The sequence below is a fragment of the Colobus angolensis genome, unplaced genomic scaffold, assembly GCF_000951035.1.
Source record: "Colobus angolensis palliatus isolate OR3802 unplaced genomic scaffold, Cang.pa_1.0 Scaffold383, whole genome shotgun sequence".
Classification (NCBI taxonomy): Eukaryota; Metazoa; Chordata; class Mammalia; order Primates; family Cercopithecidae; genus Colobus; species Colobus angolensis.
Genome location: NW_012117188.1, coordinates 1,260,200 through 1,276,445, shown reverse-complemented (window position 1 = coordinate 1,276,445; position 16,246 = coordinate 1,260,200). Strand labels below are relative to the sequence as shown.

Here is a 16,246-nt window from a genome sequence, read left to right as displayed (position 1 = left end):
TGGGACCCTCCCGGCCAGGTGTGGGATATATTCTCCTGGTGTGCCCATTTGCTTATAGCGCAGTATTGGGGTGGGAATTACCTGATTTTCCAGGTGTTGTGTGTCTGAGTTCCCCTGGCTAGGAAAAGGGATTCTCTTCCCCCTTGCACTTCCCAGGTGAGGTTATGCCTCGTCCTGCTTCAGCTCTCGCTGGTCGGGCTGCAGCAGCTGACCAGCACCGATTGTCCGGCACTCCCTAGTGAGATGACCCCAGTACCTCAGTTGAAAATGCAGAACTCACCGGTCTTCTGTGTTGCTCGCGTTGGGAGTTGGAGACTGGAGCTGTTCCTATTCGGCCATCTTGCTCCGCCCCCACTGCATTCTTAAAGACTATAAAAATGTTACTCTATCCTTGTTATTTCCTATACACTGGCAGTTAGACCTAGAGGCTTGCTTTGAGTCAGATCAATTCTCATGGAAGGAATCCATCACGGGTGGTGCTGTGAACTATATGTTCATCACCAAGTTTCAACAATTATCAACATTTATTTGATATTTATTTTAAGTATCAGGAGACATATAATATCATGTGGTAAGACTAATGTGGGTCCAAGGTATTGTCAGCTTGATTCACCTAGAAGAGAGCATACCTAAATATTTTATCATTCACTGATCATCTTGCTTAAATCTATTATGTCATTAGAGTTTGTAATGTAGTGATTTTTCTAATCCTACCATTTCTTTTACATTTATTAACTAGAATATGCCTACTTTTTTTTTTTTTTTTATTATACTTTAAGTTCTAGGGTACATGTGCATAACGTGCAGGTTTGTTACATATGTATACTTGTGCCATGTTGGTGTGCTGCACCCATCAACTCGTCAGCACCCATCAATTCATCATTTATATCAGGTATAACTCCCCAATGCAATCCCTCCCCCCTCCCCCCTCCCCATGATAAGCCCAGTGTGTGATGTTCCCCTTCCCGAGTCCAAGTGATCTCATTGTTCAGTTCCCACCTATGAGTGAGAACATGCGGTGTTTGGTTTTCTCTTCTTGTGATAGTTTGCTAAGAATGATGGTTTCCAGCTGCATCCATGTCCCTACAAAGGACGCAAACTCATCCTTTTTTATGGCTGCATAGTATTCCATGGTGTATATGTGCCACATTTTCTTAATCCAGTCTGTCACAGATGGACATTTGGGTTGATTCCAAGTCTTTGCTATTGTGAATAGTGCCGCAATAAACATACGTGTGCATGTGCCTTTGTAGTAGAATAATTTATAATCCTTTGGGTATATACCCAGTAGTGGGATGGCTGGGTCATATGGTACATCTAGTTCTAGATCCTTGAGGAATCGCCATACTGTTTTCCATAATGGTTGAACTATTCCACGAACTATTCAGTTATTCTTGAATGCAATTCATGCAAAAATTCAAGGTAGTTGCTTATTTCCCTTGAGGTATTAAGTTTTAAAACAGTGAGATGCCCTGGTAACCTCTAAAAGTGTTTTTTAAAAAAATACCACTGTGAACTTCTGGATGAATCATATACTGGTATCAATTTTGTAGGACCAGAATTGTGGGAATAGAAATGATTAAGCCACTTCTCCCTTTTCAGATATTCTGGGTCATTTTCAGGGGGAAAAAAAAGGCATAATGTATTATCTTGGCCACCTTTCCCTTCCATGCATGCTAATATTTTGCCAATTTCTCTCTACAAAAATGGCTGAAGGCAAGAGTAGAGACTAGACATCTAAAATTCCATGCGCATATGCAAATCCTCTAGGGAAACCACTGTGGATATTTGATGAAGGATGTGTGCTCATATCCAGGGAGAGGTCAGTGTAGACATTAACACTCTAAGTGTTTAGACACTGTGGTAAACTCATGCCCACACCATTGAGCATAGTTTGGAAGTGCCACGATCACCAGCAGCCTGTATTCCTTTAGTCGTTAGTGTCCATTTAGGTAGTTAATAGGTAATCCCTTGAAAAGAAGTTCCCTGGTCGACTATTTCCAGGAAATGTTATGGTTCTTTTCTTTCTCTTGGACATTTATAATGCACACAAACAGATGAGAGCCTCTGAGAGGTTCTGTAATAAAGAAGCCTATTTAGCTTTAGCTTTGCATGTACTAGCATTTCCTAAGTGCTGGAGAAATGGTGTGTTACATGCATTAAGGCCAACATTCTTTACAGGAGAATCAGTTGTGGTGTGAATTTTTCCCTTCAATACATATGTATGATGGGTTGAACTGTATCCTCCAAAGATATGTCCAAGTCCTAAACCTTGGTACCTGTGAATATGGCTTTCGTTGGAAAAAGGGTCTTTACAGATATAGTTAAGGTATAATTGAGCTCCTTGTGCATTAGGATAGGCTGTACATTCAGTGACAGGTGTCCTTATAAGAGACAGAAAGGAGACCAATCGCAGACATAGGGAAGGTCAAATGAAGACAGAACCAGAGACTGGAGTGATGTTTCTGCAAATCAAAGAACACCAAAGATTGCTGGCAGTCACCAAAATCTAGGAGAGAGGTGTGGAACAGATTTTCCTCAGAGCCTCCAGAAGGAACCAGTCCTGGTCATACCTTGACTTTGGACTTCTGGCCTCCAGAACTGTGACAGAATACATTTCTATTGTTAAGCCATCAAGTTTGTGGTAGTTTGTTATAGCAGCTTAGGAAACAAATATGAAATGCCTGAGCTCCAGCAGTGAAGTTCAATTCAGTACATCTGAAGTAGAGGTCCCGCATGTGTATTTACTGAAAATACTTATCCACAGATGGTTCTGATGGGCATACCTACCTAGAACCACCACTCAGGATCTTAGTGGTTTCAGCCTGTCTCTATTGACAACCCACTAGGATTTTAGGTTCTTGCTGTGGTCTAAACTCACCAGCGAAGTCCCCTAACTTGTGTCTCTGTCTCTCTCTCTCTCCTTCTTTTGTGTAGAGAAAGTAATCACAAAGAAAATATTTTTATGTTATGCCTCGAGGGGATCATAAGAACTGGTTATTTGTTATAGGTAGTGGCGATGGTCAAGGTTGTGCAAGTAGAAGGAGGTGATTATAGGCTCAAAGAGGAGAGAGAGAAATCAACATTTGTGAAATTCATTGTACGGATCTTACCAGAAGGGAGTTCTCATTCTGCAGACTGAATAAGGCTAGGCTTGCTTTCTTTTGGTAATCTGGGAAATCTTGGTCTTCTGTGACTTCTTGTCCTTCTAATCATCTTCTAATCCTTCTGAATTTAGTTTCTATCTTTCCATCATCTGCCTGAAAAGGCTGCTTTTTTCATCCCCAGATTCTATTCATCTGAAAACATATGATTTCTTCTCCTAATTATTTTCCTTATAGCAGTCTGCCTCCTTGGGTATCTTTCTGATGTACTTTTCCCTCTCAGTCTTTTGGTTTTTCCAAGAGAAGCCAGGCATATCTCTCTGGTTCTGTCAATAACTAATGACTAATCAATTAGGCACCCACTCTTAAACCTCAAGAAGCAGAGGTTTGCAGGGCAGGAAGGAATTGGTGTATATTCCTCTGGTTTTCTGATTTGTCAGCTTCTCACAGTGAGGCTGACTATAGTCTACAAGGTTATTTACTCATGGATTAACCAAGATTATTCAGTTAAAAACTAAATTTTTGGGAAGTTACCCAAGACAAATTTTACTTAATCCAAAATATTTGCCCCAGCTGGTCTTTCACAGAAAAAGCAGGGTAGGCGGGGTAGAGTGTAGAGAGAGATTGCGGGTAGGGATAGTGAGGGCAGGATGAGATAGTGTGGGAAATATTCCCTTCCCTCCCTTAGGCACCACAGATTTTCAGATCTAGTTCACCCAGCCAGCTACAGTTCACCAGCAGCATGAATCACACAGGCTGCCCTGGGTTAGCCTGGACACCTAACCATTAGTTACTGTATTATTTATTGAGGTTGTTAAAATTGATCATCAAAGCCTCCTTAATCCTGAACTTCTAAAGCAAAAATAAATTTTAAGTTAGAGACTCTAGGGGCTCGTACATATATACAAGAACCCCACCAATACAAATAGTCGGTATTTATTGACAAATGACTCATCCAGGCAGTAAGTCTTATAAAGCTTAGAGAAAAGAGCTTCGGATTGAGTTTAGTCCAGTAGGGGGTGAAGGTGCTCTTTGAAAAAGAAGTTTGTTTTAATGGCATAGCTTTTAGCTATGTGTACAGCCTCATCTTTTTTGTACCTAAGGAGAGTCTATCAGGGGAAGGAGGAAGGAAAGGAAACAACATTTTACCAGGTGCCAAGCAATGTGTACATTTTTATCTGATCATGCCTAAGGGCAGCCCCGAGTGAAGACTTTGAAGCAATTAATTGCACTACCTTTCTGTTTGGGTGCCTGCCTTTCCTGTCTTGGTGCCATGGCACTGGCACTGGTAATTTGGAGGATGGCGAGCCTCTCAGCCCTGTTTCTCCACTTGTAAAGTGACAACCTAAGCTATCTGTTGCCTGGACTAAAGTGGTCATAGCAGAACATAAAAGCAGGGATTCTCAAACGAGGGTCTTTCAGGATACAAAATTAAGTTTTGTATTTTTTGGTAGAAATACATGGCAATTAAAAGATACACACACACACACGCACACACACACACACACATATCTGAAACACTGAATATTTATTTTTAATTTTTTTTTTCAAATTTGGCTGTATAGGCCTTCTCTGGGGTTTGTAAAAACTTTATTTATTTGAAACATAAATTATTCAAATATAAAATATGCTGCCTAGATGAAGGATTTTTCTTATCATTCCAGAAAAATATAAATGAATTTATATAGGAGATAAGTTTTGGTGAATAAGGTGAAGGGGTAAGTAGGGTCAGTGTCCCAGGCAAGTCCTACTCTTCCAAGAGTAGTAATAATAATAGCAGTAGTAGTAATAGCAGCAGACGCAGTAGAAGCAATAAAATACCTAACATCTTACTCCATATCTTCCATATCTACTTTGTGCTAGGAAATTTTCTATGTTCCTACTTGCTCCTCACAATGACCCTTTGAGACAGATGTTAGTATCTCCATTTCGAGATGGATAAATTGAAGCTTGTCGGGTATTAGCAGTATGTTAGATCATCCATAAGAGACAACTCATGGTTCCCAGCTCCCCAAACCCCAAAGTCCTCATCACATAGCCTGTGGGACCAACTGAAACCAATAAGAGAGTTTGTCACATCCACCACTGTCGGATAAGAATAAATACCTACAAGACTTTTGTAGGACCTTCTTGTTTGCTTTTCCCACATGAGATAGAAAAGTCCCCAAAGAGAAAATGCATCTACTCCTCTCAGATTTGAGAAGACAGTTAGGTTACTTATCTGTGTTAGTATTAGTGTTGAGGAAAAGGACGCCAAATTCAGACACTATGAACTCTATGCTAACACCTCTCCCTCCACACTTCCCTTCTTCAATTGCTCTCAGGTAATTTCTGGAACTCAGTATGATATTCATCTAATAAACATTATTTAAGCTTCTACTTTGTGTAAGGCTCTGGCTAAACCAAGAGTGGAGGAGCAGAGCATATAAAGATGAGAAAGACTCAGTCCCTGCCCTCAAAGAACTTACAATCTAGAAAGGAAGATACCATGTGTACACAAGCCACTGAAGTTCAATGCAAGAGATGCATAACTTCAAAAATTTTTGGAATTCACAGAAAGAAAAACTTCTGTCACAGTAAGGACAGCATCAGGTGTCTCTCCATTTCTCTGAGGATAACTCTGGCAGAATTTCATGGTAGCAGATGCACAAAACCATATGTGCTGACAACACAGAGCATAGATGGATTTGCTACAAATATTGGCTTTCACAGTAATTCAGATTTGGGATTTTAAATTCTATTTATTAAGGCATAGTAAGAGAGAAAAAAAGAAAAAGGCTGCTTTTCCATGACACAAACAAATTAAAAGATAACCTGCGGCAGTGAAGACATGAATGACATTTGAGAATACGCCAAGGACTCAGAAATTGTCTCTGAAAAATACATCTATTATGATTCTGTGAGGTTTCAGGTTTATGAGTCTTTAAAGTGCACAATTTACTAAAGAGAGAATCTTTTGTCTTTATTCTTCAGCAAAACTTCAGTGATAGCAGTCAGTTTATAAAAGATCTACAAACTACAATGTCAAATGTGCCCTCAAACTGGAGCTGTACGGTGCATTGATCTTTCATTAAATAAATATTATGCAATAATGATGACATGTCTCAGACAGTCCAGCTGCAAATAATTGCCCTTTCCATCCATCACCAAGCATTTACAGGTGTTCAGGCTTCATTGGATGGAGTATCTTTAGTAATACTGAATGATATGTCCACATTGATTAGCCAATACAGTTAATCTTTACTTTACACTATTACAGTCATGAGCCACACAATAATGTTTTGGTCAATGACAAAAGTGATGTTTCTGTCGCCTCTTCAAACATAACCATAATACCTCTTCAAGCCTCTTTAAACATAACCATAACAATTTTATACGTCATTAGAAATAAACATTATTTATTTTTTAACACAAGCAAATATGCTCCCTGTAACAGTTTAATGTATATGAATGCAAGCACAAACAGAAATACAGTGCAACCCACATATATAATTTAAAATTTTCAATTATAGTCTTGTGCTGTATAATGATGTTTTGGTCAATGACAGACTGCATATGTGACAGTCGTCCCATAAGATTACAATACCGTATTTTTATTGTACCTTGTCTCTGTTTAGATACATAAATACTTACCATTGTGTTATAATTGCTGAGAATATTCAGTACAGTAACATGCTGTATAGGTTTGTAGCCTACGAACAATAGACTATATCATACAGGCTAGGTGTGCAGCAGACTGTACCAACCAGGTTTGTGTAAGTACACTTCATGTTTACACAACGATGAAACTGCCTAATTATGCATTTCTTAGAATGCATCCCCACTGTTAAGTGATGCATGACTGTAATTTATTTCAGAAGAGTTTACTATGAAGCAAGTTTATAAAGTGAATACTGTATTGTCATTAATGCCAATTATGAAACTGAAGATAACAGGAAACTAAAAGATGATAACCAATACAAACTTGATGATTAGTTCCTTAAAATACATTTGAGAGCCTGAGGGGGGCAGATCACGAGGTCAGGAGTTCAAGATCAGCCTGACCAACACCGTGAAACCCCATCTCTACTAAAAATACAAAAAAATTTGCCGGGCGTGGTGGTGCATGTCTGTAATCCCAGCTACCCAGAAGGCTGAGGCAGGAGAATTGCTTGAACCCGGGAGGCGGAGGTTGCAGTGAGCCGAGATCGCACCACTGCACTCCAGCCCAGACAAGAAAGCGAGACTCCGTCTCAAACAAACAAACAAACAAACAACCATATTATAGCTGCTGGTGAGAATGCAAATTCGTTCAGCCACTGTGGAAAACAGTGTGGAGATTTCTCAAGGAAATTAAAACAGAACTACCATTGAACCCAGCAGTCCCATAACTGGGTGTATACCCAAAGAAAAATAAATCATTCTACAAAAAGGATGCATGACTCATATATTCATCACAGCACCATTCATAATAGTAAAAACATAAAATCAACGTAGATGCGCATTGTCGGTGGACTGGATAAAGAAAATTTGTTACATATATGCCATGAAAAACTATGCAGCCATAAAAAAGAACAAAATTATGTCCTTTGCAGCAACACGGATGCATGTGGAAGTCACCATCGTAGGTGAATTAACGCAGGAACAGAAAACCAAATACTATATGTTCTTACTTATAAGCAGGAGCTAAACACTGGATAAACATGGGTATAAAGATGACAACAGTAGACACAGAGGACTACTAGAGTGGGGAAGATTGGGAGGGGGTATCAGTTGAAAAACATCAAGTAATATGCTCAATACCTGGGTAAGGGGATTATTTGTACACCAAACCTCAGAGACATGCAATTGACCCATGTAACAAACCTGCACGTGTACTCCCTAAATCTAAAATAAAAGTTGAAAAAAAAGAATTAATTGTTTTTCTATTTAGAATGGTTTGGCATACTTTTTTTTTTAGAGGGTCAGAGAGTAAAGATTTTAGGTTTGTGGACCTATGATCTGTCTTAGCTACTCAACTCTGCCACTGCAGCCTCAAAGTAGCCACAATCTGAAATAAACAGGCATGGCTGTTGTCCAATAAAACTTTATTTACAAAAATAAGCATCTGGTCTGAGGGCCAGTTTGCCAACCCTTCATTTAAATATCTGTTGACCTAAAGAAAAAAAAACACAGAGGTAGCTTACTTTGTACCAGATATTGTGAATTATATGCAAATAAATTTCCTATAAATCATATTATATTTTTAAAAGTCCTTTGAAAGTTGTATAACATTTTTTCCTAAGTAATAAGTTCTTTATTTAGTAAATAATCACCTCTTGTTATTTTTGGTTTAAATATAAATTACCTTATATTGCATGTATTTGCCATGAGACACACAATTACTTGAACTACTATTTAGCGGTAACTACACTTGAATGCGTTGCTAAAGCCATAAATCTTTTTGTAAATGTGGTGTACAGTCTGCTTTCTCAGTGTGTAGGTTAAGTTGTATTAAAGTCTGGTTACACCTAAATAATAAATTCAAGATATTTTCCCAGTGCATAAATATACATTATTTGAAAAAACTGTTCTCTACAAGGAGGAGCCAGTGTGAACAGAGTGCCTTTCTGGACTTCAGATATCCTTTCCTGGTGAAAGCCTCCTGTGTGCAGAAGCTAGGGCTCTCTGGGGAGCAGTGATTAGAGCTGGTTTTGAAGCTGTGGAACTAAGCAGCAAATCAGTGGGCTACAAGCTAGAATAACTCAAAGGTCACAACCAAAAAGGTCACAACCAACTGCTGGATGCTTTAACTTTCAAGAGTTACTAAAAAGTGTTCACCACCCATTGGGGTCAACCAAAGTGAAATAATGTTTGTCTTGAATTATCCCTTTAAAAAATGTGTGTTATGCTTTGGCAAAGAAACCATGCTAGAAGTCAGTATATACAGTGCACACAGGCATACTGAAAATTTTAGGAAGATGCTTAATGATCCTTCCTGGGCTTTACAAAAAAAATTTTTTTTTTTTTGAGGTGGAGTCTCGCTCTGTCACCCAGGCTGGAGTGCAGTGGCACAATCTCGGCTCACTGCAAGCTCCGCCTCCCAGGTGCACGCCATTCTCCTGCCTCAGTCTCCCCAGTAGCTGGGACTACAGGCGCCTGCCACCACGCCCAGCTAATTTTTTTTAATTTTTAGTAGAGACGGGGTTTCACCGTGTTAGCAAGGATGGTCTTGATCTCCAGACCTCATGATCCTCCCGCCTTGGTCTCCCAAAGTGCTGGGATTACAGGCATGAGCCACCGCGCCCGGCCTAAAAATTTGTTTTACTCACTTCTAAGATTAAGGTTTCTAGAGATCTATGCCTACAGATTTCTAATTATTTTCTTATTGTTTGAGTTCCAAAAGAAATAGAAGACCTTGATATATGTTTACAACCAGAAGGGACCTACATTCCAAAGGTCTCATTAATAGTGCCTAAGCCAATGAACAGAGAGAAACAGGTCTCTTGTAAACTTAAGTGGTAAATATCTACTTACCACTTACCATTGCTCAGAAAATTGTTTGAAGCTGAAGGGGGATAAAAAAGTTAAGACCCAATATTTATCTTACAAAAAATTCTTATCTCCCAACAATTTCGTGTGAAAGCAAAGCAGTATATAATAAAGCACTAATGTGTGAAACTAATGACAGTCATTATCTGAATATTTCAGGCTGGAAAAAAGTCACTGCAAAGTCCATATAAGTACAGACTGTTGTTTGAATTATTAACATAGTTGTATGCTTTTATTAATATTTTGCTTACCTACGGACAGATACAACTCACTGCACTGGCAATATCTTCTTCACTCTCTTGGGCTGTTAAGAGACTTAAGCTGTTTTCTCTGTACTTCTATTTCTTCTTACATAAAGTGCATAATTTTACCTGCCTTCCTCTTATTTCAGAGAACAAGCAAGGGGGATAAATAATAACCTTAGGACATTTGGTGTTATCTGGAGATTAGTGCTTATGTGAGTCAGGAAAGGCTGAGCACTAGGTTGGGTACAAGAGAGAGCCAACATAAACACTCTTTCCTTAAAAGAGAAAGGAAGAATCTATGTTTACTTACTAAATTGTTTACTGAATAGTTTATAAACAAGCAGACTGTCAAGAATTTAATGTCAGCTTCCATGTCAGAACCCAATATCAATGCTGCTCCCTATTGCTTGTCCAAAGCTCAAGTTTTTTTTTTTTTTTTTTTTAACAAATAAAGGCTGTACATTCACTCTAAGATACTATCCCTGCCAGGACACATTTCCCTTATGTTATACTTAATTTAGTTGCATTATCAGCTAATAGGTTCTTGATGTTGAAAATATCTGATAAAAAAGAATGAAAGCAGAGAGGGTCATGTACCTTCTATGGAGGCAGTGGTGGGCCACAGGCAGGAGTAGGACTATTTATGATTCCCTTGGCAGTTGAACTGATATGTCCTGCAATGTTATCCAAGACCGATCCATGACACTAGGTCCCTGACCTGAAGGAAAGGTTCTGTGGAAGGCTTTTGGGAAAGGCATAGTATTTATACTCAGCAATAGACAAGATAAAATTTTCCTCTTGTATATCTTTATCACTCTCCTTTCATAAATGACTGCTGTACCACATAGAGGAAACTCTGTGGTAGCCAAAGAGTACTTAAGATATTGGGAAGGTCTTGGCTTCTATTTGTTTTTTGCATTGTGTGTGTGTGTGTGTGTGTGTGTATGTATGTATGTGCAAAATTCAATAACCATCCATAAAATATTTAGCATGTGTCAGGTACATAGCAGGTACCATAGGATATAACAATGTGTAAGATATAGTCCTTATCTTTTGAGATAGTTCAGTGTATTAAGATAGGGGGTACAAAAAGCACTACATTTGGTTGAACCAAATGACATAATGATTTTAGGGTCCAATATAGAGTTGACATGGGCAATTTCATACAGTTCAATTTAATACACATTGGAATAAAATATGAGCCATGAGAGAATACAATAAATACCATGTAAGCTTACTATAGGGCCAGATACTATTCTAACTACTTTAAATGTATCAACACTTATAATTCTCACAACAATCTTATGAGGTAGGTACTATTAGCATCTTTATCTTAGAGATTGAAAAAAAAAACAGACACAGAGGTTATCAAATTTAGATAAGATCATATAGCAAGTAAGCAGTAGAACTGGGTCTTAAACTAAAGCTTACTCCAGAGGCTGAGTACTTAAACCACGGTGCTACACTCTCTCCTTGCGAGAGAGGAAAAAAAGGCTACAATTCTAAGGCAGAAGCATGCATTCTCTTGGGGTAACTGGGCAAAGCTTTGTGGATAAAGTTATATTTGAAATATGGCTTATAGGACAAAATCTATGAAGGACTGTTTCAGACTGAGGGGAAAGAAGAGGAAATTACTGGTAAAAGGGCCAATGTAAATGGATATAATGAAGCAGGAATGCAGGCAATATAAACATAGGAGTACATAGGAGAAAAGGGAGATAAGGCTAGAAAAGTGTGTAAGATGAATGCTGTAGAATTTTCTGAATGCCAGGGAGATAAGTTAATCATTTAGAGAACAGTTTGGAGCTACTATAGATGACTGGGCAGATGAATCAGTAAATCAGAGATAGGCAGGAAGAATTAATCAAGAGCAAGTATGGTGGCTTCGAATAGGGAAAAATAGGAGGTAGGAAGAAAAATTAGGAAGCTAGGACAAGAGTCCAGCTAAGAATGTATATGGACCTGGACAAGCAAGATGAAGTTTACTATATTAAATTTTTGTCCTGCAAAAGTTTTTATTGAAGTTAATGTAACTCACAATTGTTTGAATGTTTGTGAACTTCTAGCATTCAAGCAATTCATTTGCTGTGCCAATCTAATATGATAATATTTTGGAATCCTTTCAAAAGTTGCCTCTGATCTCAGCCATTAATATTCATGTTCAAATACCTATTTTCATGAAACCTTAGACTAATTTATGCTCCAACAGGCAGTCAATAAAACTTGCTCCAGTTGGATATTTATTTTATTTGGAGGTAAAAATGCTACCAATCACAAAATTTACACTTTTATAGGAATACATGATAAATTCAGGGAAAAGCAATGGCTTTTAAAAACAGGGGAAAAATCTCCCTCAGAAAGATGTGCAATCATCTAATTTTTTTTCTCTATATGTGTTGAAAGTCTTATAAATTTGGCCCAAATGCTCATCAAATCCTCTGCCAATAAATAATCATGACAGAGAAATAAAATTCTTGAAAAAACACAAAGGACATGCAACTACAGCACCCTAGCTGAGGTGCCTGTCTTATTTGGGAGTACTAAAAATGTTTTGCTTTTCTCTAGGAGATTGTAACTCTTCTTATTCTTCTCCCCAGAAACAAAAAGAAGTTTTCTTTGTAGTAAAATTATAGCACTACTTCTTTAAAATATAAAAAAGTTGTCTGGATATCTCTTTAAACTGTAAACTCCCTCAACATTCTTCTTATCCTAAGTATGTGTTTTTGTTCATATTTACCCTGGGCTGACCTTTGCATAAGTGGAGTATGCTGCTACCCATGTATGTGAACTGAAAGGTCCTTTTGGGGTTACTAACCAAAAATAGGTCTTTTTTTCCCGAGAAAATGTTTCTAAAGAAACTAATCTGTGGAAGGCATGTTAGCATGTGCTCACTAACACAAAAACGCACATTCACATGGATTAAGACCTGTTGCAGGCACAGCAAAGCCCTAAGGGCTTACTTAGCAAATGGGACAGATAATTTTTGGTGAAGAAAGAGGTTACAGCAAGGTTATGCATAGCATGGGTTAATTTTAGCTGGTCTGCTTTGACCATATGTGTCTCTCCAGAGCTACTGAAATATCATGACCTCTCTCATAGACTAGCATGGAGAACAGAGGGATTGCTTCAGGCCGTAGGTATCAGGTTTTGACTGAAACTTAAAGGTGGGTAGGACTGATATATATTTACAGAATCCAGGGCGGGGTGGGAGGAAGATAGATTCGATGACATGAGCAGTGTACCAGAGGAGGGAATATACAGTGTGCCTGGGGAATGGTAAGTAGCCTGAACTTACAAGCTGGGGTGGGTGTTCAGGGTCTTGGGAAAGGTTTGAAGTTTAATATTTAGGTAGTAGGGAAAGCATTAAAGATATTTTCTTAGAATGTAAGACAATTATTGTTGGCAGGGGAAGATAGATGCAAGGAAGGACAGATGGGGCAGCAGGTGGAAAGAGAGAGAAGGGAGATACTGCTAAATAAATGGTCACTGTACTTCACTGACTGGTAGGAAATTATTCAACACATCCTCCATGCCCAGAGGTTATATTTCAACAAGGCACAATGTTTGGGCTTCTTAGACCCAAGTATAAAGTAAAGGTGGCTTGGAGAGGGCAGTGGCATTTATTTTTTATGTTTGGTCAGTTCTGGCTAGGATTTGTCCTGACAGGGTTTTTATTTCATTTTTCTTCCATGGGGTTTTGTTTTGAATCTGAGAACTTAGAAAAGTACACATAGGAAACATGCAAATTACAATTGTATATTCTCAGGACATTTCATGTTAAACACTAACTTTTCATGTGAAATTATCTCTTTAGGGAGAATGTGAGCTCCTTGATGTCAGGGCAGTATCTTACTCTGTCTCCCTCAGGGCATACAGCTAAAGGTTGAGTACACAGCAGACTGTTAAATATTTGTGACATGGTAACAACATATACAGTGACAGAGTGAGGGGATGTGAGCACTTGGGTCTATCATATCTGGATGTGAGGCTTATGATGATAAAGGCGATGCTATGTTCAAGTATGTGCACTCTGATAGGTGCCCACCGTTACAGACCCTGATATAGGTTACTTTAGCCAATCATTCCTGTGACTGAGAGCAGGTGACTTTTGATAAGAAAAAGCTGGAAAGACAGGGGAAGTCAGTTATCTATGTTATTTACCACATATGAATGATAATTAGCTAGTTGTCTTACGTATCATGAAGACAGGAAATCAACATATGCCAAATGACTGGTAGGAAGTTGTTCAACACATCCTCCATACGTAGAGGTTATATTTTTATATTTCATCAAGGCACAATTTTTTTTTTTTTTTTTTTTTTTTTGAGACAGAGTCTCACTCTGTTGCCCAAGCTGGAGTGCAGTGGCCAGATCTCAGCTCACTGCAAGCTCCGCCTCCTGGGTTCACACCATTCTCCTGCCTCAGCCTCCCGAGTAGCTGGGACTACAGGCGCCCGCCACCTCGCCCGGCTAGTTTTTTGTATTTTTTTTAGTAGAGACGGGGTTTCACCGTGTTATCCAGGATGGTCTCAATCTCCTGACCTTGTGATCCGCCCGCCTCGGCCTCCCAAAGTGCTGGGATTACAGGCTTGAGCCACCGCGCCCGGCCTAAGGCAGAATGTTTAGGCTTCTTAGACCCTGTGACCTAATAAAGAAAATGACTTAACAGAAATCCTACTGCCACTTTGGGGGACAGCGGAGGGTAAAGTATTATGTGTCAGGAGGATGGTTTCAATGTGAAGCATGTTGCATTAGTAACGCATTTTTAACTGATTACTTCTCATTTCCTTACAGAATATAAAGGAGATCACTCATCTGTTGAATGAAGGAAGCTTTGGAATATATGGCTGGGATAACCCAAACACAACCAAACAGCCACTTCTTTTACAACCTTTGTGTTAATTAGGAAGCAGCTTAGCATGTCAGATGCTTCTTAAACAGGAGGGCTATAAAGGATTTGTGGTCTGGCACAACTGACAATCGAATGACAGTTCTTAAAAACAGTACCAACTCTCCTTTTTGGTCACCTCCAAGGAAATAATGTTTAAATCGCACATTGGAAATTTATTCTGCAATTTAGTCATAAAATTCAAATTATGATTTCATCACTCCAGAATTACCAACAAGAATAGCAATATCTTAACTCAATTAGGTACTCTGTCTTCCCTTCCCTTATTGCATAATATGGACTCTAGCATACACTTCCACTGATGAAAAATATCCATCCCTAAAATTTAATTAAACAAGTACCTACTACTATGGATCAGAATTTTTTTGGGAGATGTAAGGGATTTAGAAGAAGCATAAAATTTAGGCTTTGCCTTAAAGTTCAATAGAATTAATTTATTCATGCAGTCCACACAATCTGGTGAGTTCCATATGCAGGGCTAACAAACACACTAAAATGTCAGGAGGTAAACGCTATCATGTAGTAAAGGACAAAGTTTCATGGAAGCAGAGAAGGCAGAAAATTGTTCAGGCCTAGAGAATTTGGAGAAGCTTCCCCACAGAGTTGATGTTGGGGTTCTGTCCTGTGACTGAAGAGGAGATTGTCAAAGGACCAGGGGGGAATGTGTAAAGTCATTTTAAGGGTAAGAAAGAGCTTACAAGAAGGCATAATTTTGAAGCTTAAGGCAATCTGGTTGGAGAGACAAGTTTAACTTTCTATCAATGTAATCCTTAGATAAATACTTCAAGATAATAATCATAATAATTTTAAAAAGAATTTGTAAAAAGAGGCAGTTTCCTAAATTCAATAAATAATTGTTGATCCATGATGTATCATTTCCTCTGTTTTCCTCCTTCATTAATTTGGCCTTACTTAACCTCCAAGCATAAGCAAAAATAGAAAAAAGCAGCCTTGCAGAGAAGTTGTATTAGTTTGTTTTCATTGCTGTAAAAAAGTACCTGAGGCTGGGTCATTTATAAAGAAAAATGATTTAAATGGCTCACAGTTCTGCAGGCTGTATTAGCATCTGCTTCTGGTGAAAGCCTCAGGAAGCCTACAATCATGGTGAAGTGGAGCAGGTCTCTCACAGGGCAAGAGTGGGAGCAAGAGATTGAAGAGGGAGGTGCCACACACTTTTAAACAACCAGATCTCATGAGAACTCACTCACTATGGTGAGGACAGCACAAAGAAGAGGGTGCTAAACCATTCATGAGGAATCTGCCCACATGACCCAAACATCTCCTCCCAGGCTCCACCTCCAACATTGGGGATTACATGAGATTTGGAAGGGACAGACATCCAAACTATATCAGAAGTTAAGAAACAAATCCTTAAAAAATGTTTTGCTTGCCTATAAAATTTCATCTCAGTCACTATTCCAGTTACTAACATCCCAGATAAAACAGAGAAGGATAGTAGCTTAATTACACTAAAACAT

General features: G+C 38.7%; 1 protein-coding gene across 6 annotated transcripts in view; it reads right to left on the bottom strand.

Annotated features, from left to right (window-relative positions):
- The window catches only part of GHR (growth hormone receptor), a 339,415-nt gene that overhangs the window by 98,354 nt on the left and 224,815 nt on the right, over positions 1–16,246 (bottom strand). The gene's annotated exons all lie outside the window — the stretch shown is intronic.